Below are 27,787 nucleotides of genomic sequence, written 5' to 3' on the forward strand. Positions count from 1 at the left end.
TGGGACTTATTTGTTTACATTATGCCCATTGGCTTCCCCTATCACATGCTCTGTCATGGTGTTGAATAGAAGAGCTCCTTCCTCTTTGTGTCTAAAATACTATCAAAATTCAGTTAAAAGAAATAAATGGGGGAGCTTAGGGGGAGATCCTCCAAATTTGCTCTGGGATGTATAGAAAAACTATTGTCTTCATTGATGACAATAGTTAGGGATGGATCAACACATGTGACTCTGTGTGTCTGTATGTGTGCTTGTGTGTATGTGGGGGAGGGTCACTACAGGGAGCTACGACAAGGATTCATTGCACTGATAAAAATTCCCTTTCCTCCTCCCTCATCACAGAGCTGTGACAAGGGATCACAGTAAATCCAAGCTTGGGAAATGAGCTGTGTCAGCCCTCCAGTCAGTGGGCACTGCAACAGGAGGCTGTCAAAGCCCCCGAGACCAGGTAAGTTACCCATCCCTTTCAAACCCAATTGTAATTTGTTCTTCCCATATTGCAGCGAGAGGAAAAGTTGTCAGGAAGGCATTTGCCACAGGGCTTTGGGCATGCACAGTAGTGGTTGGTGGCTTTGTATTAGGGCACCGTAATGGCAGTCGACAGGGAAATTGCTGAACCAGCACAAGTGCAAAGGGCACAAGTAATATAATGCTACTGTATGCTTCCTTGAAAGAGAGAGAAGGCAGCTGTTTATGCTCCTGGAGAACCAACTAGGGGCAGAGTGCAGATGGTGCTAGTACAGGAGCAAGGCGTGAGAAGCAAGTGTCTTCTGACTTCAAGTGAAGGTCATTGTGTGGAGATTTGCTAATACTCAAAGCACTGTCTCCCAGAAATCTTCATGGAAATCATACCTTTCTGTCAGCAGCACTGCCAGTGTCAACAACATCCCATCCTGATTAAAGCATTCATCTTTTCCTTTAATGGTTCAACAAATATTTTGTGAGTACCTGCTCTCTGCAAGGCAAAATATAGGGGTCAAGAGATGAGCGCCACATCCAATGGTTGTGTTTTGCCAGGCAGACCTATAATATTATAATAATATAAAATAATAATATGTAATATCATTTGCTTTCACCTTCCCTTTCCCTTTTCCTTCCCTTGCCTGCTGCAACATTATTCCATTTCCCTTTCTCCCATCTTTACCTTTCCTAAGAACCTCTACCATAGCTCCTACTCATGATGTGTTCTAGACCAGCACTGTCCAAAAGAACATTGGGCAAGGCTGGAAATGTTCTATTTCTGCGCTATCCAATAGACTAGTCATTACCCACATTTGACTACTGAGTAATACTGAAACACTGAATTTTTAATTTTATTTCATTTTAATTCCTTCAAATTTAAGTAGCCACAGGGGGCTAGTGGCTGCTGCACTGAACATTACTCTTCTGAACATTTTCTATTTCCCTGTCTTTGCCTGTGCCCCAACACTCACCTTGTCTATCTTTCTTCTAAGTAGCAATGAGTTAATATGTTAACTTGAAGCATTAAGGAGTATTTCAGGGAATACACAATACTGTCGGGTACGGGATTAGATGGCGTCCCCTCCCCCCGCCAAATTCATGCCTTTCCTAGAACCTCAGATTGTGATCTTATTTGGAAATAAGTTTATTGAAGATGTAATTAATTAAGATGAAGTTATACTGGAGTGGAGAGAGCCCTCAATCAAATATGACTGGTGTCCTTAAAAGAAGAGGAGAAAACATAAAAATAGATAAACAAACAAAGAAACAAAAGAGAGAGAGAACACCATGTGATGACTGAGGCTAAGACTGGAGTGATGCGTCTACAAAGCAAGAAACACCAAGAATTGTGGGGCAACACCAGAAGCTAACAGAAAGCATGGAACATATTCTCCCCTAGAGTCTTCAGAAAGAGTATGGCCATGCTCACAACTTGATTTCAGACTTCTATTCTCTAGAGACAATGAATTGTTGTTGTTTTAGAACCCCTAATTTATGGTAATTTGTCACAGCCACGCAGGAAACTAATCACTTAGGATGGCTCACTTGCCTTCAACCTTGTATCATTTAATAAGGGCTTTACGGCCTTAAATTTGACACCAAAGTGTAATGGCAAAAGTGTAAGACTCATAGTAGAGTGACCAGCAGTCAGGATACTTAAGAAAATTGAAAGCCAGATGGTGCCTTGTTAAAATGAGAGCTTCCCATTTCTTCCCTTCTAGGTTTTCTTTCTAACCAGACTTTACCTCAGAAGTCTGTTTTGTATAGTGTAAGACTTCTTTTTGAATAAAACATGTGACTTAAGTCTTAGAAGGAAGCCTGGCTTCTGTCTGCAGCCCATTACTGAGCTAGGCCGTGATGATCACATTAAGAAAATAAAGCATTATTCATCCAGAGAAAAAACATGACAAGCAATGATGTATTATTCCTAAAATGTAACATTCCTGAAACATCTTTCCTAAAATCCATGGAAATACATACACACATATGTGTATGGATATTATCTGTAAGCACAAATGTGTGTATAAATGTGGGTATGTATGAGTATATACTATATGTGTGCATCATGGAAGTGAAATCTATTTTCCCTTAATGACTGAGTGTTCCTTTAGGGAAGCTGGAATCCCATAAAGACTCCTCGAGAGTGAACAGACCTACCTCTCAAAGAAACAGCTTTTCATAAGTTAAGTATATACTGAAGTCAACTTTGAGGACACAATCAAGATGAACTAGAAATGACCCAACAGATAGTCAAAGGTCTGAAGACCCACATTTCTACACCCTACCTCTACCCCTGTTGAGGAGGCCAAAAATTTAGAGAAAACCCGTATCCAGCATACCACAGTCTGCTCCTCTCCTACAGAGCCTTGGATTATTTCCATAAACATGTTTTGACCGTAATATTCAATCAGATATGTCCATTTCATAGGTTTTCAACATTCAGGAAATACAGAATATTTTACAGACAAGGTTTTTGTTGTTTGTTTGTTTGTTTGTTTGTTTGTTTTTACCTCCGGGAGATCTCAGAAACTAGTGACCGGCTCTTTAGATTCACTTGAGTGAACATACCTGGTGAGGGAAACCAGAGATTTACCAGAACCCACATAAGTAAGTTGAGGAAGCCACTAGAAACCTCTCTCTCAGGAGACCACACTTAGACTAAAGAAACAGCTGCTTTTATTATACAGGTACACCTGGAAGAGGCAGTGAAGGAATGAAAACCTTTTCCTAAGGCAGGAAAGACCTTATTAGACCATAATTTATGGGCTCCAAGAAAGGTTGCAGAGAATGCCACTGCATCTCAGAGGGTTTCATGGCGTTCCCATAAATTTCACTGATGACATTGATCCCAGGCCTGGAGTGAACCTTTGTGGGAGCTGCGTTGTTAGGCTTCAGTGGATTCCTTCTCTTTTCCAGAACGCTATATATCAGCTATAAATTGTTATTGATAAATGTTGGGGCCCAATTCTAGTGTTCTCAGAGCTTGTACAGCCTGAAAACATCCCACATTGTGCTAAGGACTGAAAAAGAACAGATCATCTGACAGGTTTGTCCACATCTATTGGGAGCTTGACAAGGAGCAGGGTATTCAGTCTCCCAGGATAAAAGATCATCTATCCACATAGCTGATACACATTTGCCCCACACAGTGCTTCTATTTCAACCCTCTGATAACCATCAGCATGCTCTACAAGGGAGCTTGGGCTTTGTTACTTGTCTGTTTTTGGTGAGTTTCGAGCTTTGGGAGTTCAGTGCCCAGTGGTTCTGCTATTATCAGACTCCTACTGGGGATCTGCCACTGACCAGAAAAGAGATTTTCATGAGAACAATTGTACTGTAGACTGAGAAATACCTATAATTCTAGTTGGAGGTGCAGGGATGTGATGAAGAATTATATGAAGAAAGTGAATACAGGGTAGACAATCTTATTTCCTAGAAGGCCCTGATTTTTATTCAGAAGGCAATGTCTATCGATTCTGTATAAAGACAGGCAACTTTTCCTTTATTGTGTGTGACTAAGATATATAAGGCTCTTTTCATGCATGTTTCAACACTACGACTGCAAAGGAGAACCAATGCACTCCAAATAGATGGATCTCAGTGCCGTGCAGACGATGGTGAAGATGTGCACGGGGATGATGTGTTTATTTAGCAGGACCCTGGTCAACATTCTGCTTTAATAGCTTTTCTTTACTTACTGAGGCTTTGGCTGTGAATTAGGCATTTGGCCTCTGAAGTCCTATTTTCCAACAAATACACCTTTCTCTCTCCAATCCACATGAGGGGGCACATTTTTAAGTCAGTAAATTTAAAAATTCCCCATTTTCATTACTTGGATTTATTTAACTTATCACTCTTCCCTAAAACCTTTTAACTTCTGTCATCGAAAATCTAAATCACAGATTTGAAAATACTGGGACCATGTTGTAGATACAACTGAGCTATTTTAGAACTTAAAATGGGGTAAGGCGCACAACCATGATATTACAATGTATATTAAAGTGTATTTCGTTTTTTAAAATCTTTTTATCAGAGAGAATCATACACATGGTAATATAAATAACAACAGAAGGAATTTAGAATTTCCTGCTTGGAAAACACTAGTAATCATTATTTTGCTCCTTAAAATATGTGAATGTTTTGATTTGGAATTTGACCTCCAGAATGTTTTAATATATCATATAATGCTCTACCACTCTTAGCTTGGCATTTCAAAAAGTAATAGGGTATCTAAGATTGCTTAATAAGCATCTCAATTATTTATTAAGATTAATGGAGATGTATGCACAGTTTAAGAACAAATTGAAATTACTTATTATACTTGAATTTATGATTGCACAGCTCTGAAGGCAGAATAATCACGAGTCAAGCACCACAACTTAAAAGTGTAGGGAATAATATATTATTAACAGCTGATCTTACAAATAACTAAGGAGTAGTATAAACAGTGGTTAAGAGCAAGAATCAGGACACCAGAGACATCCAGATTTGAACCCTTGTTCTGCCACCTAGTGGCTGTGTGAGGTAGAGCCTCAGTTTTCTAATGCGTAAAATGGGGATAATAACACCTCCCAGAGGTGGTTGCTTTTGTGTGAGAGTCAAATAAAACAAGCTATGTAATGTACTTATCATGGCGCATAACACATAGCAAATACTTAGTATTTTGTAGCTCACATTTTTCCAATATTCATGATAAAAATATAACATTTAAGAGTATCTCTAGGTATACAAACTAAACTTCAGGGACTAATGGATGATGAAACAAACAGCTTAGCCAGAATCCGTGGAAGTTACAGAAGTGAGGAATGACCAACCACAGAGGAGTGCATAGCAACAGGACCAGTTGGACGGTGGGGGCTAAAATGACAAATCATCCATGGAATACCACACACATATTGCAAACTTTTGCTCCTCAAACCACTTTGATTTTAGCAGGCAAGATTTTCAAAATTCAGTAAAGGTTTTTGTTACAATTGCCAAAATAAAGCGTATCAATCTTTCTTACCAAATTCTTTCCTTCACTCTTAATATAGGGAACATGACTTCACCATCCCTCCCCAAAAGTGCACTAACTTTGGAGGAATGTTGAAAAAGGTGCATAAGAAATATCTTAGCTGAAAATGTGGGTTGACTTTCAAAAGAGTCACTTTGGTAAAGAAAGTTATGAGTGCAAACAGCTGCCATTTTTTTTTAAGAATACCCAAGCAACCTTATAATGACCTAGACTTGGAAACTGTTTCCTACAAGGATAACAAATTACCTCCTGATGTCAACCCAGTTTTTTAATTCTAACCCTGCCTGACTCAATGTGGCATTCAGTGCATGCAATTTCCATAACACTGCCACTTGCACCAATACTGCTTTCTCAATCTTCTTTAAATCCCCTTATCCTTACTGTGGGTGTTATTTCTCAAGATTTTGTCCTTGGTCTCAACTGTATTACTAATAACCTCCCAGGGAAATCTTAACCATGCCAGTCACTTCAATTTATATCTCTATGTTGACAAGCCCCAAATATGTAGTTCCTTTTCCTCAACTCCAAATACATATTCTTAATTTTCTTTTGACCTCTGTATCTAGAATATTGGCACTGTGTGGAAAAAAAAAATAGTCTCTTGTTATTGTTGATGTTAACTTTATTGTCTAGTGTATTGTTATGGAATTATCATACTTTGAAGAAAGATGGTCAATAACCATAGTCCTAACAACCAGCCATGACTGAGGAGAATCTCCCAGACAGGAAACCAGAACTCCAGGGAGAAGAATTTTTTTCTGGTCTTTGAACCAGGAAAAAAAAAAGTGTTACCAAGAAGCAGTTCTTGGGTGGTGGAAATTACAATGGCGCCCACCAGGTAAATATAAGTTAGCAGCTAGAAAAACAAGAGTCAGAAAATTTTTAACTGAAGGTCCACCTGCCCTCTATGACTAGAGGTAGGTATCTTAGAAGACAAAGTATATATTGAAGCAAAATCTACAACTAGGGAACAAGTTAGCAATGATGGGATGAAAACTCCTTCTTTTTAACTCAACTTTCTAAGTTCTCTTTATTTCCTTTTGTCTTTAGTATTTAGTAACCCTGAATTTTAAAACCAAGACTTTCTCATCTTGATTAGAGGTAACCAAGAATAAGAGTTTGTTCATGCTTGGGTGGCAGATTTTACAGGCGTTCTTGGCCTATAAAGTGGCAGAAAAGTTCAGCATGATAAGGTCAAGTCAACTCTATGAGTCAGGTCAACTCCATGAGAAGGTAAAACTCAAGGTGAAGTCTGTGCCCCAAATTCTTCTTTCAGTTCTCATAGCTGCTAAAGACCTGGGAGGTTCTGGATTAAAGTTACATTAAAGAGCTTTTTCTTTTACATCGAACATTCAAAACATCCAAAAGAAAACCTATTTGCTGCTGCTGGTTACCAGTTCCCCCAAATCTGTATTTCATGTCTCTGTTAATACTGTTACATGGCTTCTGTGAATTTGATTTCTCATTTGTAAAATTTCAGTGTCAGTACTTGACCTAACTACTTCTCAGGATTTACCCTGTGTAGGTCAGGACTTAATCTGTGCTCTTTCAACCATGTCACTCCAGTATTTTCAAAAGCAACAATCCGGTTCAAATATATTTTTTCATTGGGTTCTTCAAGGGTCTCTAAAAGTATTCCAGCTCTACCTCTCCACTCTCTTTTACCATTATATAACAATGAACAGCTTGTTTTTATTCTCATTACATGTATTCCATCCTTCTAAATTTCTAGTCAGCTGTCATAAATTCATGGAGCATAAAACATATGCCTTCCTTTAAACATAGTTTCTTGTTTACATGGTCTTGATAAATTAGTGTTGATTGACCCTCTACATGCCTTTTTCAAGTCCAAATGCTTAATTTTAAAGTATTTAAAGACAGGGTCCATATTACCTTATTTGTATTACCAGCCAACTCTTACTCAAAATAAACTTAAAATTTCCTAACATTTCTGTATTTGTCCCTTCATAGACCTAAGATATGTATTCTAATTCTCTAATAAATTGCTAAGAGAGAGTTAGCTAGGATTAATGAGAGTCACTTCCTGGGCTCTAGAGAAGGAGGAGATAGTCTATAAATGTAAATACAACAAAAAATTTTCTTGTTGCAATTATGGCTAAGTTAGCCTTTGTATCTGTGCTCATAATGTCATGTAAAGCATACAAAGAAATAAAAGTAGCTCCTTTATGTGAGTTCATAATATAATTTGCTTATTAAAAGAGAACTCAGCAAGTGGAGGAAGTTTTCTTATCCCTCCAGAACCTTTAAACCTACACTATGCCCAGAATACCCAGACACTCATACACACACACACACACACACACAGTATTGATTTCCAGAATTTCTCCATGGATGCCAAAAATAATAAACAAAAAATAAATCAAAAGCAACAGCCTCCTTCCATTATGTATTAAATATCTTCCCCGTGAAGTTAGGACAAATAGAGATGTATATAGAGAGCAATGGAAACATAAATCTAGTGTCGTAGTAATCGATTTCTGCCTTGTTCCTTTATTTCTAGTAAATAATGATCTTCAGATCTTTCGTGGTGGCACTATAGTAAAAGTCAGCCCCAAGATCTCTGGAAGTGTTTCATCTTTGATAGAGCCAATGATGCTGCTTCCTCTCCAAAATCATTACACTCACTCATTTTTTGTTGTAGAGTAGAAACAATATTTAGTAGAATCAGAAGAAATTGACAAAGGATATTCACTTTAAAAGATCTCTGCCCAGTTATGTATATGATTAATAGAACACTTTATGTGGTTCTTTCTATGGTGAACCAAAAAGAAGATTTCTCTAGAAAATGTGGTCCCTGCATATTACCATTTAGTTATTAAAATGAAAATAAAACATTGAAATCACCACAAAAAAAAGTCTTAAATATTAAGTAGACCTGTCTAGAGCTGAAATTCGGTGCAAGCTGAAAGTCTCATCAAACAAGATAAAAAGGGAAATAATTTAATCTGCTTAGATATGTGAATTCACTAAGCAAAGACTACTACTGCAATCTTATACAGACCTCCACGTTCCTTCCCATTGCTCATTTCTCAGTAAAATTCATAGGATGATGCATGATCAAGCCCGATCATTAGATTTTAGAGCACAGAGGAAGATGTCGATTTATTTACAAGATAAACAATTGAGGTTGAATTCTGAGTCTGACACTTAATTATCTATATGCTTTGAAAAAAAATCATGTAACCTTTCTATATAATTAGGTAGCACAAAGATAATAGATGAGAAGTAATAGATAACTGTCAAGCACCTATTTAAAACATGCATTTTGTACATGTTGGTTTGCAACCAAGACACTTTCTGGGACCTAGCAGAAGAGATTCCAAGAGGGAAGGCGAGAAAGCAACATGATCCAGAGGTTAAGAGTTTGACAGTGCAAAGGAAGTCCTGTAACTTGAGCCTTTCCTATTATTATCATTATCATTATCATTATTCTCATTTATTTGCTGCTGTTGTCACTGTTATTTCCAAAGGCAAAAATCTCGCGAAGTTGGCACCATGTCCTCAATGGCCCAGTCTCCAAAACTCATACGTATTTTAATAAATCCAATTATTTCAGTGAATCACTCTAAGTCACACTCATGCTTTGTTCCAGCCCCTCAGCTGAGGATACACACCTTTTATAAAGGACTATATTTCTCTGACCCAGAGCTGCAGGAACTGAGTTTTTGCAGGACCTTGTAGGTGGATGTCAAAAATAAAATAAATGCTGAATGAATCTTATAGAGAAATCAATTGTGTCAACCACAGATTTTCTGGGTCAGCAGGTTGGATATAATAGAAGTAGTGACAGATGCCTGTGATGATGACTCTTGTAGTCACCAATCAAGCCAGTTACAAATACAGTGTTTAAAAGAAGCTGATACCCTACAACCAAAAAATTTAGAAGAAACTATGTATTTCATGCAAACAATTAAATCTGTGATGTCATTAATGAAGAGCCCTCACATTCCTCCAACTTTCTTCCCCTGTAAAATGACACCCCTCACCTTTGGGTAATTGTGCCATAGAGTCTACTGAAGCCCGTGGACCCAACGATACATTAATACCAGTTTGAAGAGTTTTTTTGTCTTTTAATGAAATCTTGATATCAGTGCCTCACATTCCCACTTAACCCGATGGTCATTGTGTGAAAGAGATGCTGCCAGTGACAATTCAATTTGCTTTTTCAAGAATTTGCAAATGTAGGCAAAGTCAACTGGGAATGATGCATCCTTTACGCAACTTTTACATTAAGAAGAAGTGAGCTCTATTGGATTACCATCATAGAGACAAGAGCAGTAAAAACTAAAAATGACATGTTACCTAATCATTACTTTGACAATAATTGTCACGAACAGAGTTTCTTTATAGATTTTGGATGTAGCCTTTGAAACAAAAAAGACTGTGTCGGCCTGAGCTAAAAGGATTTTTAAAAATTTAATCTTTAAGAGAAGCTCCTGAGATACAGGCTAAAAGAGTTTATAAAGGTCATAAAAAAATTAACTTATCTTGCTGACTGAAGCTTTTTTAATGCACTCTAAGTTACAAAGGAATCGCATCTGGAGCCTTTAGGCCAATGGTCTACTATATTTTTCTCTCATTAGTAAGGACAGCAAAAATCTGCATTTGGATTTTTACCACCGCAATCATCTCTGATTCATTAGTCTTCGTGATTGAATATGAGGAGAGCATGGAGCCAGTGGCGTAGGAATATTTCGTACTTATCTCATTTGCTCACACAGCAGTTCAGGAGGCAGCCAGAATCATGAGTGGAAATGGGCCTGCTAGTGGGGCTAAACACGGTTCAGAGACAGACTGACGGACTTCTGTCAGGTCTGTCTGGAAGAAATAAATATAATAAAAGGTCTTTAAGGCAAAGACTATTACTTATGTAAAGTGACATTCATACCTCTCTTCACATGCCGCATCAAAAACAAAACGGGAGAGGCCTCTGCAGATGTCTTGTCACGGGGTGGAGCTCATTAAGGAGAGCTGGATCCAGGATACCTGAGCGAGGGGGATTCCACCTTGTGAATATCAGCTCCCTCAACCACAACGGAGGGGTGAAAAATTGACCCTGTCCACCTCATAGGGGATTGTAAAACACAGATGAAATAACATTTTCAAGACATTGTATTATGACCAAACTCCATAAAAACGTTGGGCATTGTCATTATGTTGACCGTGAAGACCATGATTATGCCCAAAAGATAGATATATGAATATAGTTGTATGTTAGTTCAAGTTAACCCAGTAGACGGAGGATTTTCTAAAGCCAGTGTCCATATCTTATCCTTTATCTGCTTAACATCAACCGTGCCAGGCACACAGCAGATGCTTAATAAATACTTTTTAAATGAATAGGTAATAATCATTTTATAAACAGATTAGATTTAGGAATCTCCTTAGTAAAGCAAACAAAAACCAGTATCTCCCGTGATTAAAAGACAAGCTTCAATTTTTTTAAATCTGTCTACATGATTTGTATTTAAGGAGGGGTTAAAGCATTAACAGTTGAGAAAACAAGAATGAAAGACTGCTGGTGTTTGGTGGCCAAATCCACCACATATCAGCCAATGCATATTACTCAACCCTTTTCCTCTTTCGTAATGCAGAGGTAGTAATAACATCGACCTCAGTTGTTGACATCAGCAGTAAAAGAGATCATTCATGCAAAGGGTCTAACATAGAGCCTGGCACATGGTAGATTCTTAATAAAAGCTGCAATTGATCTTTTAACTTCAGTTGTCCTTGTTGCTCATTCGACTCATCACTGTTAAAACATGGGCTTCAGCAAAGGGAGTTTCTCAGACAATTCTGTGAATAAGTGGGCTAGATGGGATGTCTGACATCACAGTGACACTCTCTCCTGAGAACCCGGCTTTATTATTTTTTTAGGCTTTTTTTTTAAAATATGAAATTTATTGGGGCGCCTGGGTGGCTCAGTCGGTTAAGCGGCCGACTTCACCTCAGGTCATGATCTCGCGGTCCGTGAGTTCGAGCCCCGCGTCGGGCTCTGTGCTGACAGCTCAGAGCCTGGGGCCTGTTTCAGATTCTGTGTCTCCCTTCTCTAACCCTCCCCCGTTCATGCTCTGTCTCTCTCTCTCTGTCTGAAAAATAAATAAATGATAAAAAAAAATTTTTAATAAAAAATAAAATATGAAATTTATTGTCAAATTGGTTTCCATACAACACCCACTACTGATCCCAACAGGTGCCCTCCTCAGTGCCCATCACCCACCCTTCTCTCCCTCCCACCCCCCATCAACCCTCAGTTTATTCTCAGTTTTTAAGAGTCTCTTATGGTTTGCCTCCCTCCCTCTCTTTTTTTTTCCCCTTCCCCTCCCCCATAGTCTTCTGTTAAGTTTCTCAGGATCCACATAAGAGTGGCTTTAATTGCTATCTTTTGGCTCCTTCTTAGGACTGACCCAATGAACACTTGTCAGGCCTGTTCAAAAAAAAAAAAAGAGAGAGAGAGAGATCCTTTAACCCACTGGCACTACAGTTTAGGCATTTCGTCTCATGCTAAAATCTTCTCTTTGCTGGGATTTTGACTGCACTGCCTCCCTCAACTTAAATTATTTTTCAAATTAAAAAACTTCCAATAAGCCAACCTTGAACAAGGAGGTCATGTGGGGTGCTTCTCTGAAGTAAATTGCATTCTTGTCATTTGTATTCATAACAACATCCCCTAACAACTGAAAATATGGTGTGGCTGAACCACAGAAAGTACTTTTTGTCAACAAGAAAATCTAGCATCATTTGCTTAGCAACTTTTTTGTTTGGAGATCTTGCTAGGGCTTTTATTCACTTTGGCTAAACTCTGATTGGATTAGAGGTTCATGGCATCCTTATTATTTAATACAACTCATCTCACATAGAGGTCACTCTCTTCTACCCTTTCTAATCATGATGATGACAACTGAGAATTGACATCGTGCACTATTGTGTACTGTCAAATGCATAACAAATACCTTAATCAGGCTTAAATAGCTTGAGAACCACAACTATTTATTGCAGGTCAGAGGCAAATTTCTGGAGCTGGCAAGTGAAGATGTGAGGACACTGATTTGAAAATGCCCTGCCCCAAATGATATCACCCAATTTGATCAAACAGTTGCTGCTTCCTTTTATATGAAACCGTGTCTCTTTTACAGTAGCAATAACCTGGATCAAATACTCTAGGCAGAGGCATTAACTAGAATTAACAACCAGATTATACTAGCTATTTTATTGGTTTCATAAATTTACCAAATCAGAAACTTGGCAGACAAATTAAAATAGGCCAGTTCCTTAATAGGTTGAGGAACCTTAAGAGAGAACAAGGGCCTCTGTTGCACCTGTTTAGCGATGAGCAGACTACCAACTGCACCAGACTTCTAAGAGCAGAGAAGAAATGTTCAAAATGGAGTCCTCTTTCCTTCCACAGCCACTGTTTCCAGTTCCCATGCTTCTCCCAGACGAGAAGTAACACTCTTTAAAGCTGGTCTGAGTCAAATGTCAGAAAACGACATCCTAATGACACTAAAGTTTCACTTTGTGTTTCCCATTAAAACAGACTTATTTCAAATTCAGAAGGCAGTGATCATAAGCAGCACATTCCACGTTGGCTGACAGGTAGGATTAACTACATAAGACTTTCTAAACTGAAAGGGAGCTTGTTGCTCCTTAACACTTTCAAAGCAAATTCTTTGTGTGTGCTCTAAGCACGCCAAGGTGGGAGGGCATTTATTTCCGCAGCAGGAGTCCTGTGGCAACACTCAATCTCTCTGACTTCACATTTATTACGCTAAATGACCGATGCACAGTTAATCACTTGGCCTGAGAGTTGGTGTGGGGGGTGGGGGAGAAGCACAGGTTTTCTCTGTATGAGTATTGACAGGCTGGCTTAGAGATCAGCCTGCTTGGTGTTTCAGTCAATTAGAAAACACCTTATCCATGAAGTGGACTGACTGTACTTTCAAAATAAACTTGGATTGGACTAGATGCTGCTCTTTTCCAATAATCCTTAAATCATGATCAACGAGGTCAATGTACCTGAAATTATCCATTTTCTCTATTTGGGACATGCTAAACTCTGACTCTCTGTGATGATTTCTAAAAATATTAGTGGAATAATCAGAATGAGAAATGCCAAAAACTTTTATGCTGATTTTATAACCACAGCAACCATTTAGAAACATTTTATTTCTCTTCTTTCCCTCAATTCAGAAGAAGCCACTCAGCTTTACCCAAATTACTCTGTGGAATGGGTAGCCTACAATAGCAGGTGATTTCAAATTACATTCTGAGCTCAGGTAAAAGATATGAAGCAACTATATTACATTGTGTTTTACAAAAGCATTGATCTTTTTAAGATAAAAATAATGTCAAGTTTTTGAGTTTTTATTGTGAATACCTATGATTTTTCTGTTCAAAACCTCAGCAAGTTTCCCTTGACCCTTGTTGGGTCCCTGGATGGGTGTAAACAGTGCACTTGATGAAGACAGATTAACAGGAGAAAAGCATATAAATGAATTTAACATAAATTTTATATGGCATGGGAGCCTTCACAAAATAATAATAATAATAATAACCCCAAAAGACAAACCTGAGTATTCTATGCTGAGTTTGATGAAAAGTGGAAGAATAAATATGATACGTTAAGAAGTACGAGGTAATGGTAGTAATAGAAGAAATTTAGCAAGGCCTGTTTGTTCTTCTTGGTGGTCCTATGTCTTCAGAAATAAGGGTTCCGGTATAGGAAGGGCACCTCTCACATTGGTCTGTTTCATTGGAAAGGTGAAGAAGGGAGAGGTCACAGTTACCTTCCTGCTTCTGCATTTTGTCAAACTCTCTCAGCTTAAATACTCAGTATGGTAAAGTGTCATGTTCTGGGGTACCCTGTACTGAACGCTATCAACCTTGGCTTCTTGCTCACCAATCTGCCAAGTCTTGTGGATTCTACTTGTATAATACCCTGTCCTTTCTAGTCTATTCCCACTGCTACTGTCCTGGTTTAGGTCTTCATTACTTCTCTCCAGGGCCAACTGGTTTCCTTAATACCAGTCTTTCTGCTCTTTAATCGACTTTACATGCTATGATCACATTAATCTTCCTAAAGCATAGATTAGATCATGTCATTTCCTTGCTCAAAAATCTTTAATGGCTCCATACTGCTTAATTTTAAAAGTCTAAACTGCTTAGTCCAGGGTTCAGTGACCATCCCCCAGCCCATCTACCTTTCCAATCTTATATGCCTCTACTTGTCTTCATTCATTCACTTGTTCAGTAACATGGAATCAGTCACTATTCATTACTCATGGTCTCTTGGTGGAATTTCCCCTTTCCAAGTGTTTGACCGTGCCCACCCCACCACCCCCCACATGGGATTTCCCTTTCCTGCCCCTATTTATTTTGCATGGCCAAGTTCTACTGCTCAGCTTTCCCTAATTTCCTCCAGTTAAAAATAATGTATCCTTCTCATGCCACGTAGAACTGTATCTATATATCTTATGACACTTTTACCTTATACAATAGTTCTGCATATCTCATATGCCTTTTTTAACATTTACATAAATTCCTTGAAAGTAGAATCTAATTCATGTTTACATCCCCTCATAGTACCTATCACAGAGACTGGCATATTGTATCCATTTAATAAATATTTATTGATGTATTCTATTCACAAATAAGTGGATGAATCCTAATTTACTATCCTTAAACAATCATAAATTTATTTTTTCAGACACCTGCTTTCACCTATTCAGATCTTGAAGCATTCCAAATTCTAACAGATGTTTGTGGACAGCTGGGAGAAATTACACTGCAGACACCAAATCATCAGTTTAGCCCTCAGGCTCACATCTTCACCTGGTTATGTGTTCCAGACAGCTGTGCCTTCTTGGAAATGCACTTGGCTTTAGGAGCAAGCTCTGTTTGTAATACCTCTATAGCATTCCAGAATAAACATGACAGGCCTTGATGTAGAGTAGAATAAGTGTGAGTCTGTGATCTATTTATGTTCTTTGGGGACTTACAGTGGACTCATTTTGCATTTGTAAAAATGCCTCTAATCTTAGGGCCTCCCTCAATTTCAGATCACGGTAATTTTACTTTTAGTAAAGATAGTTCAGTACCCTGTGATGAGGAAAATACAAGTCAGGAAAATGTACAACTCAGCATATGCTGGAGGCCAGAAACGAGACCAAATGATGCATATTTAGGCTCACTCTTCCTGAATTGGATGCATGTTCTGCTTCTGAATGTGTATTAACTTTGGCTATTCCATCACTTTTAAGACTTATCTGCTCTGAAACTGTTCTTAGCATCCTTTTGGGACTATGGCCAGAGGTAGAACATTAGTGAATATCCATGTAACCTAATCTCCCATGGTGTATTTTATTCCATGCCCTTTGTTTTGTTTCTTTCCACCTGATTACTCACATGTAACCCTTGCTGTACTCTATGCTGGGTCGGTGTAGATGGAGGAAGAAAAAAAAAAGAAACATGCCCATGATTGTCAGGAGTAGACACCAGTTTATAAATAGTACTGGTTTGACTGTGCACTGGTTTTCTGAATACAGGAAGGTCAAGAAAAACATTTTCCTTTGAAATGAAAAAAGGAGGTTAAAACAAGAGTTTTAATAACAGGCTTGACACAGAGCAGTGTAATACCAGCATGAATTACACTTGGTACCAGACTTTTATTGGAAGTCCTAGATTGCTTTGTTCCTGTCCCTGACATAATATTCAGAGTTGGGTTTATATTTATCCAGAAGAGAGCTGCTTGCTATAGTCCATGCAAATCAAATGCTTGATTTATGCACCATTCTACTGGAGGGTGTAACATTAAATTTAATTTTGTGAGGAAAGCCTGAGGTGTTTCAATGCCTGGGCTTGACATTGTGAACTAGGCAGAGAGGTGCACAAGAATTCATTATGGTTTCCAATATGCGAAATGCAGCATTTGAATGAAACATTTGTCTCTTGTCAAAAAGGCGTAATGTCTCTTCTTGGTAAAATATTTCCACCCCCACCCCTCAGGACACACCAGCACATTTTTGGCCTTCATCATAGATCTTGATGAACGATGAGTGACTACGGCATTTGAGGGACTGTGGAGACATCAAACAACATGTGTCTGTGAAATGATCAGTTATCAATAATATCAACCCAACTGACTTCACCTTGACTGTAGAATGTTGCCGCTGTTTGTACAACCGTGTTAATTAGCTATATGACAACTTTGTGATTTTTTGTCTTCAGCTGAATGTTACTTGCCAGTCCTCTTGCTCATGACTGGTTGGCTTCCTTTCCCATCCCCTACAGCAAATATTCAACATTTAACTACACTGTCCGCAGTATCCCAGCCTCAATGCCAAGTGCTCAGGCTCAGCAGAAATCCTGCCATTTGCTTCCTCAGGAGACTCAGGGCTGTCAGGCATCCACACCTTCTCTGTACTCAACACTCTTCTGTTATTATCACCATCATTGTGGCTCCTCCATTGCTCATGGAGAAGAGTCTACACCCTCTGACATGCAGATAAGGCCTTTAGTAACCTGCCCTGCCCTTGCCTTCCATCTTCTTCTCTTTCCCATCCACACACTCTAAGCTGCCCAAGGTGTACTTTGGCTCCCTCTGCTCCCTCTGCCTAGAATGACCTTCCCCTGTTTTACCACCAGCAAAATCCACTTCTCTGTGAAGCTTTTCTCCGTCAAGAGAGACTTTCTTACTCCATTCATAGCACTACATTTAATTGTACTACACTCAGGTTCAGTTGTATTGGGCCTATCTTGCTACCAATTTTAAATGCATCCTATTTGATTTTGAATCATCCAGAGCACATGGCAGAGAATATGGTACCTAGTAGTTACTCTAAATGTGTCTAGAATTAAACTGAATCCAGTGATCACTATGATGGCTGGAGGAAAATAAATGTGTGTGAGGCAAAGACAATATATATCCATATCATCTCAATTTTTTCTACATTTTGCCAAACTAATACAAGTCAAATCATTGACCAAACTTTTATCTTTAAAAATTCTGGGCTTGGAGCCCAGCAGTGACATAAACCAGCTATACTTTGAACTTTTTCTTCAATTATTATTTATGCATTTGTCTAATCTATGAAGTAAATATAGATGCACAAAGTCTTAAGCATATTTTAATTCCCCAGTTTCTTCACAGTTTTCATAAAAATAGGATTTATTTTATGCAAGTTTCCTGAAGAATCTCTCCTTATATGTATGCCTCTTAAAATATTCTCATTGTCTAAATAGTCATAAACACTAATATTCATTTTTAATATTAAAAATTAAATTATGAAATTAGGTGATATTGTATTACAAAATTAAACAATATTAAGTATTCAAATAAGTCCGTTAGACTCAATTATGTCAGTTGATAGGAGTTAGTTAAAAATAACTACATCCTTATATACACTATACCTAAATACTATGCCTGGCAAAATTCCACTGAAGTATGTTTATTTACATTTTATTGCCTATTACTGTGAAACGAGGGAAGCATAACTTTTAATAGAAGTGAGAACACATCAGCTTCCAATCCTTGCCTCTATTCAGTGAAAACAGGTAAGAGAGACGACAAAGCCCTGTCCCTTCAAAATGGCAGTCAGCTGTGATAAAATCACCATTCCAAACCATGGGGCCACTGGCCAAAAATGACAAAAGGGATATTGATGTGGTATGCAAGTCTGCGGACTGAAGAACCCAGGTTAAAAGGGAACGACTTAGGGCGCCTGGGTGGCGCAGTCGGTTGAGCGTCCGACTTCAGCCAGGTCACGATCTCGCGGTCCGTGAGTTCGAGCCCCGCATCGGGCTCTGGGCTGATGGCTCAGAGCCTGGAGCCTGTTTCCGATTCTGTGTCTCCCTCTCTCTCTGCTCCTCCCCCGTTCATGCTCTGTCTCTCTCTGTCCCCAAAATAAATAAACCTTGAAAAAAGGGAACGACTTAGGGAACGACTTACTGAAATGCTATATTCTCAAATACTCATTCAAAACAAAATTACCTCTGTCAATTAAATATTGCTCTTGGCTTTATTCTCCACCCTGACTTCCCAAGAGGACACGTTCGCGCATACATGCGCACAGACACACACACACACACACACACACACACACACACACTTGACTCTCATTGAAACTTACTTCCAAGAGTTTTTAAGGCTCTTGTCTATTGGGAGGTAAGTACAAAGCAGGTCCCAGGTATAGAAAAACCTGTGAAGGAAGGAAAATTAGCTACATCTGCATTCTGAAACTTAATTGCAACAGTTCCTCAGAATAAAAGCCCTAGATTAGAAATCAGAATTCTGTGATCAGCTCTGCCATGGAGCAAGCTAAACATGACAACCTAAGCAAGCGATTCCACTTTCTGAGTCTCAGTTTTCTTCATCTTATGCTGAGAGACTTAGAGAAATAGTTCCCTGTACTAAGGAGAAAAGGTACTAGAGGTAAAGAAAAGGAAAGGCTTTGGAGAAAGAATGAGCAGGTACAGTAAGGGTACTGTCTTAATGGATAAGTAAAGAGAAGTACGGTACAGTTGTAGTGAAGCTAGATTCTGGAAGCTGTTAAAAGCTGAGCTAGAATTAAGATGCTAAAGCCCAGGAAACCCCTTTGAAACAAAGTTTCAATCTGTTGACCCTACTGGTTAACTTCATTGTGAGAGATTCTTGAACAGAAGTATGAGAGGATGAAAATAATTGGAATACTAGTCATCAGGATGAATTGCGAGGCAGTAAGTTCAGGGAAATCAAATAGTTTTCATCGTGCAAATCTGATAAGGGCCTCCACTTGGGTGGTGGCAAAGGGTAATTCAAGCCCTTACAGAGGTCCGGCTTCCCTCAGACTCAAGTCATTCCTTATAATTGAGTTGCTCCCATGGATCTTCTTGGGAATTTGAGCTACTATGCGATTGAAGGTACCTGTCATATGAATTCAGACCTAATCCAGTCTCCTGTGTGTGTAAATTTAGAATGATGTATAGATGGCATAGCACTTTTTAAAAAGACCACAAATGGGATAAATCCAGCTTTTACTTAAACTAGATTTAGATCGGTCTAAGAAATAAGTTTTTTATGGCATTTGCTGAAACCCATGAAAGAATTGCCTTTATTGATTTGCACATTTCTATCATGCCCTTAATGACCATTATACAAAAGAGTGTGTTCCATGCACCATGTACTGTTTAAGGCACTTTGCATGCACCATCTCATTTAATCATCACAAAATCTCTGGCAGGTACTGTTATTACTCCTACTTTACAGATGAGAATACACTGCAGAGAGAGACTCAGTAACTTGCCCACATTTGTAGCACAAACCAGAGACAGACCTGGGAATCTGAGGCTGGGATGCAGTCCTTTCTTTTTGCTTCTAAACACACTGCCTCTGATCCAAAAGGATTGGTCTGTAGGGGCAGCACAAGTTTGCCCTCCACACCCATCCCACCTCAAAGAAAACAAGTGTTAATGATGGGTCACTTTACTTTAGGACCAAGAATGTTATCGAGGACAGAGTGTTCAGATTTTTGTTACCCTTGTAGCAGAATGCCCTTCGGAGATGAAATTTATCATAGCACAGCTCAGATCAGTCAGTGCTTCAACTATCGACATGCTCCCAGTGGTGTATCAGGGGTGGGAGGTGCCAGTGGTCCACCCTAGTCAACAATAAATGCTCTTCTTGGAAAACTGTTCTGTTGCTCTGAGCTTAAAACAATTGCTATGGAGAGGGTTGAGTTTTAATAATACGTATAAATTTCAAATCATTACATTTGTATTTCTTATCCTTTGATAGTTTATATTCTACCCGGAAGTTAATTCAGAGAACTCCAATGATACGGTCCATTCAGGCTTGCTTGTTTTGGCTATAATTTATGTCTCTATTCCTGTGGTATTACATATGGCTGTCCTTAAATGGTAGATTCTAGGAGCCCCTGAGTGGCTCAGTCAGTTGAGCGTCCGACTTCAGCTCAGGTCATGATCTCCTGGTTCGTGAGTTCAAGTCCCTTGTCAGGCTTGCTGCTGTCAGCCTGCTTGAGCCTGCTCTGTCCCCCTCTCTCTGTCCCTCCACTGCTTGCACTTTCCCAAAAATAAATATTTTTTTAAAAAAACCCAGTAGATTCTAAATAATAATAGCACCGTGTTTGTAAACCGAGGAAATAGAACTGGAGATAGTTCAATTACGTAGTTCATTCTAAAGCAATGGATTACATCATGTCAATGTTCTCTATCATTCAGCCAAGTTCTGATTTTTGCAGAAGATGAAAAAAACCTCAGAAGTTTTTACAGTATATATAACAGAAATTTATGATAAATTGTTTCCTGAAAATATTTTAGTGAGAATTTTTTTACTCTTCTAAAATTGATCCTGAAGGAACAAAAAATGGACAGTACTGAAATTCCTGAAACTTTTTATAAAATCAGATTATTGAGGAATTTCTGATAAATATATTCTCATTTTAAAACCGTTTCCTAACTATTTTAAATATTCATTACTTCATAGGAAAAAATACTTCAAATTTCAAATGAATAAATATGTTCATTAAACTGTGATTAAAGATGATTTAATATATCTGACTATACTGAACACGAATATGTAAAGATCTATTTTTTTTATTTTATTTAAATCCAAGTTAGTTAACATGTAGTGTAATAATGGTTTCAGGAGTAGAATTTAGTGATTCGTCACTTACATATAACACCCAGTGCTCATCCCAACAAGTGCCCTCCTTAATGCCCACCACCCATTTATCCCATCCCCTTCCATCCAATACCCCTCAAGCAATCCTCAGTTTGTTCCCTGTATTTTAGAGTCTCTTATGGTGTGCCCCCCTCTCTGTTTTTATCTTATTTTTCCTTCCCTTCCCCTATGTTCATCCATTTTGTTTCTTAAATTCCACATATGAGTGAAATCATATTTATCTTTTTCTGACTGACTTATTTTGCTTATCATAATACATTCTTGTTCCATCCACGTTGTCGCAAATGGCAAGATTTCATTCTTTTTGACTGCTGAGTAATATTCCATTATATATATGATGCATCTTTGCATCTGCAAAGATCTATTTTAACAAGGTCACTGGCAAATTTGCAGAAGGTGGCTTGAAAACATGCAGAAACTGTAATACTATTGCTTACCGCTATAACAAATAAGTTTTTCTTTTTTCAAAAAAACATGTTAACACAATAATCTACAGGTTTTTTTCCTTTTCGACTATAATATTCACTTCATTCTTTAAGTTTTTAATGTTTTTTTATTGTCAGGACTATATATACCAACTTCAATTTTGAAAATGTCAACATACATATTTCTTTTCTGGCTCTTATTATTTTTTGTTTCATTTCATAATTGCTGAAAATACTTCTGTCATAGAGGAAGATTATTAAACAATGATTCTCTCTGAGTGTCAAGTATGATAGGTACTACCCCACCTATTTGAGCTCTGAATGTGGGAGTGAAGGCTCACACCCAGAGAGACTGCCACTCTGTAGTTGGATCCTGTGTATTTCTATGCTTCCAAGATTCTGCTGCAAAATTCCTGGTCATGCTGATACAAGCACCCTGGGATGTGAACACCCAAGAAAATTTGGAGCCTAGAGGGTCACCATACATCCAATGCAGATGGGGGTCAGGGTCCAGTTTTGATTGAGCCTATTACCTGAAGGACACATGTATGTTATTGCATCGGGATCTTTGGCACTGGGACCACAGAAGCCCTTCCTTTATACATATGTAAGGATTAAAAGCCTTGGCTTTGGTGAAGGTGGGATCTCCTTGGATTCACTCTATTCAGTGCACAAATGTATTTGGCTGGTCTCCTGGAAGTTGTAGTAGTCCAATAGCTTATGTCTTAATTGGAACCCAAAACTTCCTTTGGTTAGGTGGAACCCCCCCCCCACCTTGGGACAGAGGACAGCAGCTCTGCTTTAAGCCTTAAGAAAAAAATCCTTCCCTTTCTCTACCTTTTGTTTCCTTTTCCTCACATCTGTCATTTTGGATTAGCTAGAGGATGGTGAGGGGGCACTTTAGCCCCCTCATAATTTAGGGAGATTATGCCCCTGACACACATCAGATCATCTAGAGATAGACATGCATGTGAAGTTTGACAAGTTTCCCTGCTTGAGAACAATTTATTTAAAGTATAGGTTTTTAGGGGCACCTGGGTGGCTCAGGCAGTTAAGGGTCCAACTCTTGATTTCGGCTCAGATCATGATCTCACAGTTTGTGGATTCGAGCCCCAAGTCAGGCTTCACTCTGACAGTGCAGAGCCTGCTTGGGATTCTCTCTCTCTCTCTCTCTCTCTCTCTCTCTCCCTCTCTCTCTGCCCCTACGCCACTTGCATGCATGTGCACTCTCTCTCTCAAAATAAATAAACTTAAAAAAAATAAAGCATTGGTTTTTAAACTACACTATTGGTTCCATTAGTGGAACATGAAATTAAATTTTCTTTTTGGTATAAGTAGCAATCAAAAAATAGAACTGGATGGAATTTTTATAATTTTTTAAGAATTAGATAGAATTATTTTTTATTTTTTATTAAAAATTTTTTAATGTTTATTTATTTTTGAGAGAGAGACAGAGTGCAAGTGGGGGAGGGGAAGAGAGAGCCAGAGACACAGAATCCAAAGCAGGCTCCAGGATCACAGCTGTCAGCACAGAGCCCAATGTGGGGCACACACTCACATGAGATCATGACCTGAGCTGAAGTCGAACACTTAACCGACTGAGCCACCCAGGTGTCTTTGGATAGAATTTTTAAAAACTCAGAGGGCCTTACTCATCATATGAAAAATGTTTTTTGTTTGTTTTGTTTTTTTAGAGAAAGAGAGAGAGAGTGTGCGACCACAAAACCAGGAAGGGAGAGACAAAGGGAGAGTGAGAGAGAGAATCTTAAGCAGGCTCCGTGCTCAGCCCAGAATCCAATGTGGGGATTTCACAGCTATGAGATCATAACCTGAACCAAAACCAGAGCTGGGCACTTAAACAACTAGGCCACGCAGGCATCCCTAGAAATATTATTTTTGAAATTTGGGGAGACTTCTCCTTCAGGGGGTTGTGTATATGTGTCTCTGTTGGGCAGCGATGTAAAATATATTTCTAACTTGGGAACATGGTCAAAAATGTCTGCAAGTCATTGACATGGAAGGCCAACACTAGATGGTAAGCTCAGGGAATGTCTGAGAAAATCTCTCTCCTGCTCTTTGAAGGCCCCAAGCTTTTACCTGCCTTCTCAAAGGACACCTTGTAGTTCCTCAGGGTTCCAACCAGGTTTCCAAAGCCCTATCCTGACCTCTCCTTCAGAAACCTAAGAGGATCAAAGGAGGTGGAGGAACATTCTTGGTCACACCCAACACTGACAAAATTCTGCACTTGTTTTAAAACCATTGATGAGGATTTGTCCGTTATACTATTTCCTGTTCCTTATTAACTGTCCAACATGAAGAATTTCTTTATGAAATTAGAAAAAAGTTGGGGGGGGGGGGGAGCGCCTGAGTGGCTTAGTCGATTGAGTGTGAGTTCAAACCCCACATCAGGCTTTTTGCTGACAGTGTGGAGCCTGCTTCAGATTCTGTCTCTTTGTCCCTCCCCCACTTAACTGCACTTGTTCTCTCTCTCTCTCTCTCTCTCAAAAATAAACATTAAAAAAAAATTTTTTTTTATTAAAAAAAAATTTTTTTTTTATTAAAAAAAATTTTTTTTCCAACGTTTATTTATTTTTGGGACAGAGAGAGACAGAGCATGAACGGGGGAGGGGCAGAGAGAGAGGGAGACACAGAATCGGAAACAGGCTCCAGGCTCCGAGCCATCAGCCCAGAGCCTGACGCGGGGCTCAAACTCACGGACCGCGAGATCGTGACCTGGCTGAAGTCGGACGCTTAACCGACTGCGCCACCCAGGCGCCCCAAAAAAAAATTTTTTTAAAGAAATTAGATGAAGGAAAACCCTCTTCTCTGTAAGTTGGTAGGTGTCCTCCCTTTGACCCTGAGTGCTGGAAAGCTCCAAAGCTTCTGGTGTGTTTGACCCTTGTCACTGTAATGTGGTTCAGCCTCCTCCATTCCTTAGTCCTGGCTTTCTTTCAAGTGTTTGCATTGTGTTTACTCCATTTTAATGACAGATGCCCAAATCCCTTCTGAAAACAGAAAGAATGTATGTGGAAAATATAAATGTCACTCCACTGGGCAGTGAGGGTTTCTATGGTTAGGACTGAGTCTTTTCTCCATATACTCCTTAATGCCTTTCTCACCAAGTTTGGTGAGTAAGGCATAACTTAATTCAATATTAAAGACATACAAAATGCAGGAAAAAGTGAGCCAAAAAAGAAAGAAAGCTTAATTTTAATGTAGGCTTTAAATGCCTACTTACCGCTAAATGATTATCTTCTCTTTTCGTTTCTTTTTTTAATTCACTCTCAAATCCATGCCATGTTGATGGCTACATACTCTGTCCACACCGATGCAAACTTCAAGAACTGTTCTTGCCTGGAAAAAAAAGGAAGAAAACATTGGAAAAGGAGAACCAGGACAGTCTAAGAATTAGAAGTTGACACATTGGGAAGTTGAATCATGAACACCGACCGTGGGCCAAAGAGGGATTAATAATATCCTTGTCCCTTTCCCTGACTGGTTTTTGTCCACAGCACAAATAACCTTCTAATATACTATATCATTTACTTATTTATTTTATTTTCCCCTTCCCCCTAAAATGTAAGCTCCATGAGACTAGGGATTTTTTTCCCACTGCTATATCCTCAGTACACTGCACATAGTAGCTCTCAGTTATCTCCAGAAACCACACTTAGCCAATATTCTATTCTACTTCTTGAAACAATCATTAGTTTCTGCCACTCTATCTTCCCCAGCCCCACCATAGCTAATCAGCTTACTTGAGTCTATCAGGCATGAACTTCTATCTAATATAGGGAAGGGCGGGGTAAGTTTTAAGGTTTAAGAATCCTAAATTGAGTACGACTTCTGTGTGTCTTCTAAACTCCAACAAATCCTCAAACGCTCGCAAGGGAAGGTGTGGTGTTCTTAGGACCTAATGTACTTAGTGACCAGGAGACCAGCTCAGGGTCTCCCTGCAGCCCTGTCTGCATATCAACAGCTACCAACACAAACACAGCTGTCAGGCTTAATGGGCTCTTTCTCCATTTCACCCACAAACAAACTGGAGAGATCAAAAAAATAACTTAAGTGTACCAGCATAAAAGCCACTCATTAAGCTAAGCTTCCAGTCTCCTTTCCTTTGTGTTTCATTGAAAAGAACAGGACACAGAGATAAATAAATGTTTTGGTTCATTTTAGAAATCCTGATCACTGAGAAGGCAACAGGACAGAGTTTAAAGTCTACCAGATTCTAAGTCAGGAGATCTAGATTCTAGTCATACTTTGGTTACTGCTGTAACTCTTGGTCAATCAAATTCTATCTGGGACTCAGGTTTCTGGTCTGCGAAATGTGGATGATAGCCTTCATAATCTCAGGTGGTGGCTATGAAGGTAAAAGCAAACAATGTTTTGTAGAAACAGGGAATCATATTAATATAAAATAATATCAAATGCTACCCTCCCCTGAAATTATATATATATATATATATATATATATATATATATATGATTCAAAAGGTTACAAGTATGTAGACAGGGCAGTAAAAAATGATAGGTGAATATCCAAGGGTATGTCCGTAGACAGCAAATTAATTTTCTACTTTCTGAGTTTGCCAAGTAGGGTATTTAACAACACTGCTAGATATATATTATTTTCCCATTTTAAAGATGATAAAGTGAGGTTTAGAAACCATCGATTCATTCAACATACATTTATGGAGCACCGCCAATTTAGGCGCTGAAAGTTAAGTTACTTTCCCAAGGCAACACTACAGCCAGGCAACAAAATCAGGATTCATACCTAGGTCTGTCTGAGTCTAAAACCCACTTTAATAAAAGTGATACAAAGTCTCTGGAAGCTGTAAGGAACCCTAGAGCTCATTCATTCCCAACCTTCTACTCCATGAAAGATTAAATTCCATGGAAGGGTCTTTGCATCATTAAAAACTAAGATAAGAGCATCAACAGGCTGCTTACCAGTATTCCCAGATGACATCACCAGCATATTGGACGACAAAGCAGAATCCAGTAATTCAGTTTAACAATTATTTACTGGTCACCAAGGATGAGCCATGTAACATGCCAGGTGTTTGTGGAGACACAAACATGAATAAGTATGTTCCTTCCCTGGAGAAGCTCAAAAGCTAATAGAGAAAACAGACGTGGGGAAGGACAAAGGCATTGAAGGACAGCTGGAGATCCCTCTTGACAAACTTGTTTCAGAGTATGAGAGACAAACAGCCCCTGGGTTTAACTCTGTGTGTTTCATTGTTGCTTTTCATGTGAGTGTGGAGGCTGGGAGGACACTGAGGTTTTACAGAGGTGAAGCAGGTAAATGCTGGGCACCCTGCAGGTAGGTTATGTGAAGTATGGGCGAAATTCAAGTTTCATTAAAAATAATCAATCTTGGGGCGCCTGGGTGGCGCAGTCGGTTAAGCGTCCGACTTCAGCCAGGTCACCATCTCGCGGTCCGTGAGTTCGAGCCCCGCGTCAGGCTCTGGGCTGATGGCTCAGAGCCTGGAGCCTGTTTCCGATTCTGTGTCTCCCTCTCTCTCTGCCCCTCCCCCGTTCATGCTCTGTCTCTCTCTGTCCCAAAAATAAATAAACGTTGAAAAAAAATTTTTAAAAAAAAATAATCAATCTTTGGCTGTACTAACTAAATGTAGTAACGTGTGATTAGTACTTCCCGATTCCCAAAACATTTCTTCAAAAAATTATCCCTTCCAAGCGAAAACATTATGATTTGCCAAAAAGCCCTGATAACTTTTCTTTCAGGAAATGAAGATGCAGAAATTCTGCTCTTTCTACTTTTCTTTGCCATACAAAATTAACCCTCATTAATCCATCCCCTCGGGCTCATCGGTATTAAGAGTTTTATGTTAAATTAGTTTCCATTGCGAGCGGGGGTGTCAGGGAAGAATATATACCCTCTTTTTTTTTAATACTCTGAAACATATTCTGAAACATATATGGCAGGCAAGCATCTCAGAAAAATGAGTCACATTTCCATCTGAAGATACAGGATTATCAGTAAACTTGATGAAATCGAAGTTCTCTTTCCCGGACATAATTGCCATACGGGAGCGTTCTCTCTCCCTGTTCTCCATCTTCATTAATATGCATGCAGCCGCGAGTGCTCTGCAGAGCAGGGAGGCACAGTGAATCTCTGAAGTTTAAAGTTTGTTAAAATGCACATAACTGTACATATTA

At 38.9% G+C, this 27,787-nt stretch overlaps 1 long non-coding RNA gene across 1 annotated transcript; it reads right to left on the reverse strand.

Moving 5' to 3' along the window:
* Positions 1 to 11,879: 11,879 nt before the first annotated feature.
* On the reverse strand, positions 11,880 to 26,660 carry LOC121030007 (uncharacterized). The gene is made up of 3 exons (XR_005790046.1): positions 26,555 to 26,660; positions 24,837 to 24,952; positions 11,880 to 11,924 (listed from the first exon to the last, which is right to left on the reverse strand). It is a non-coding gene; the product is annotated as an uncharacterized LOC121030007 (long non-coding RNA).
* Between the last annotated feature and the right edge of the window lie 1,127 nt (positions 26,661 to 27,787).

Source organism: Herpailurus yagouaroundi, unplaced genomic scaffold, assembly GCF_014898765.1.
Source record: "Herpailurus yagouaroundi ecotype Mexico unplaced genomic scaffold, PumYag 28, whole genome shotgun sequence".
Classification (NCBI taxonomy): Eukaryota; Metazoa; Chordata; class Mammalia; order Carnivora; family Felidae; genus Herpailurus; species Herpailurus yagouaroundi.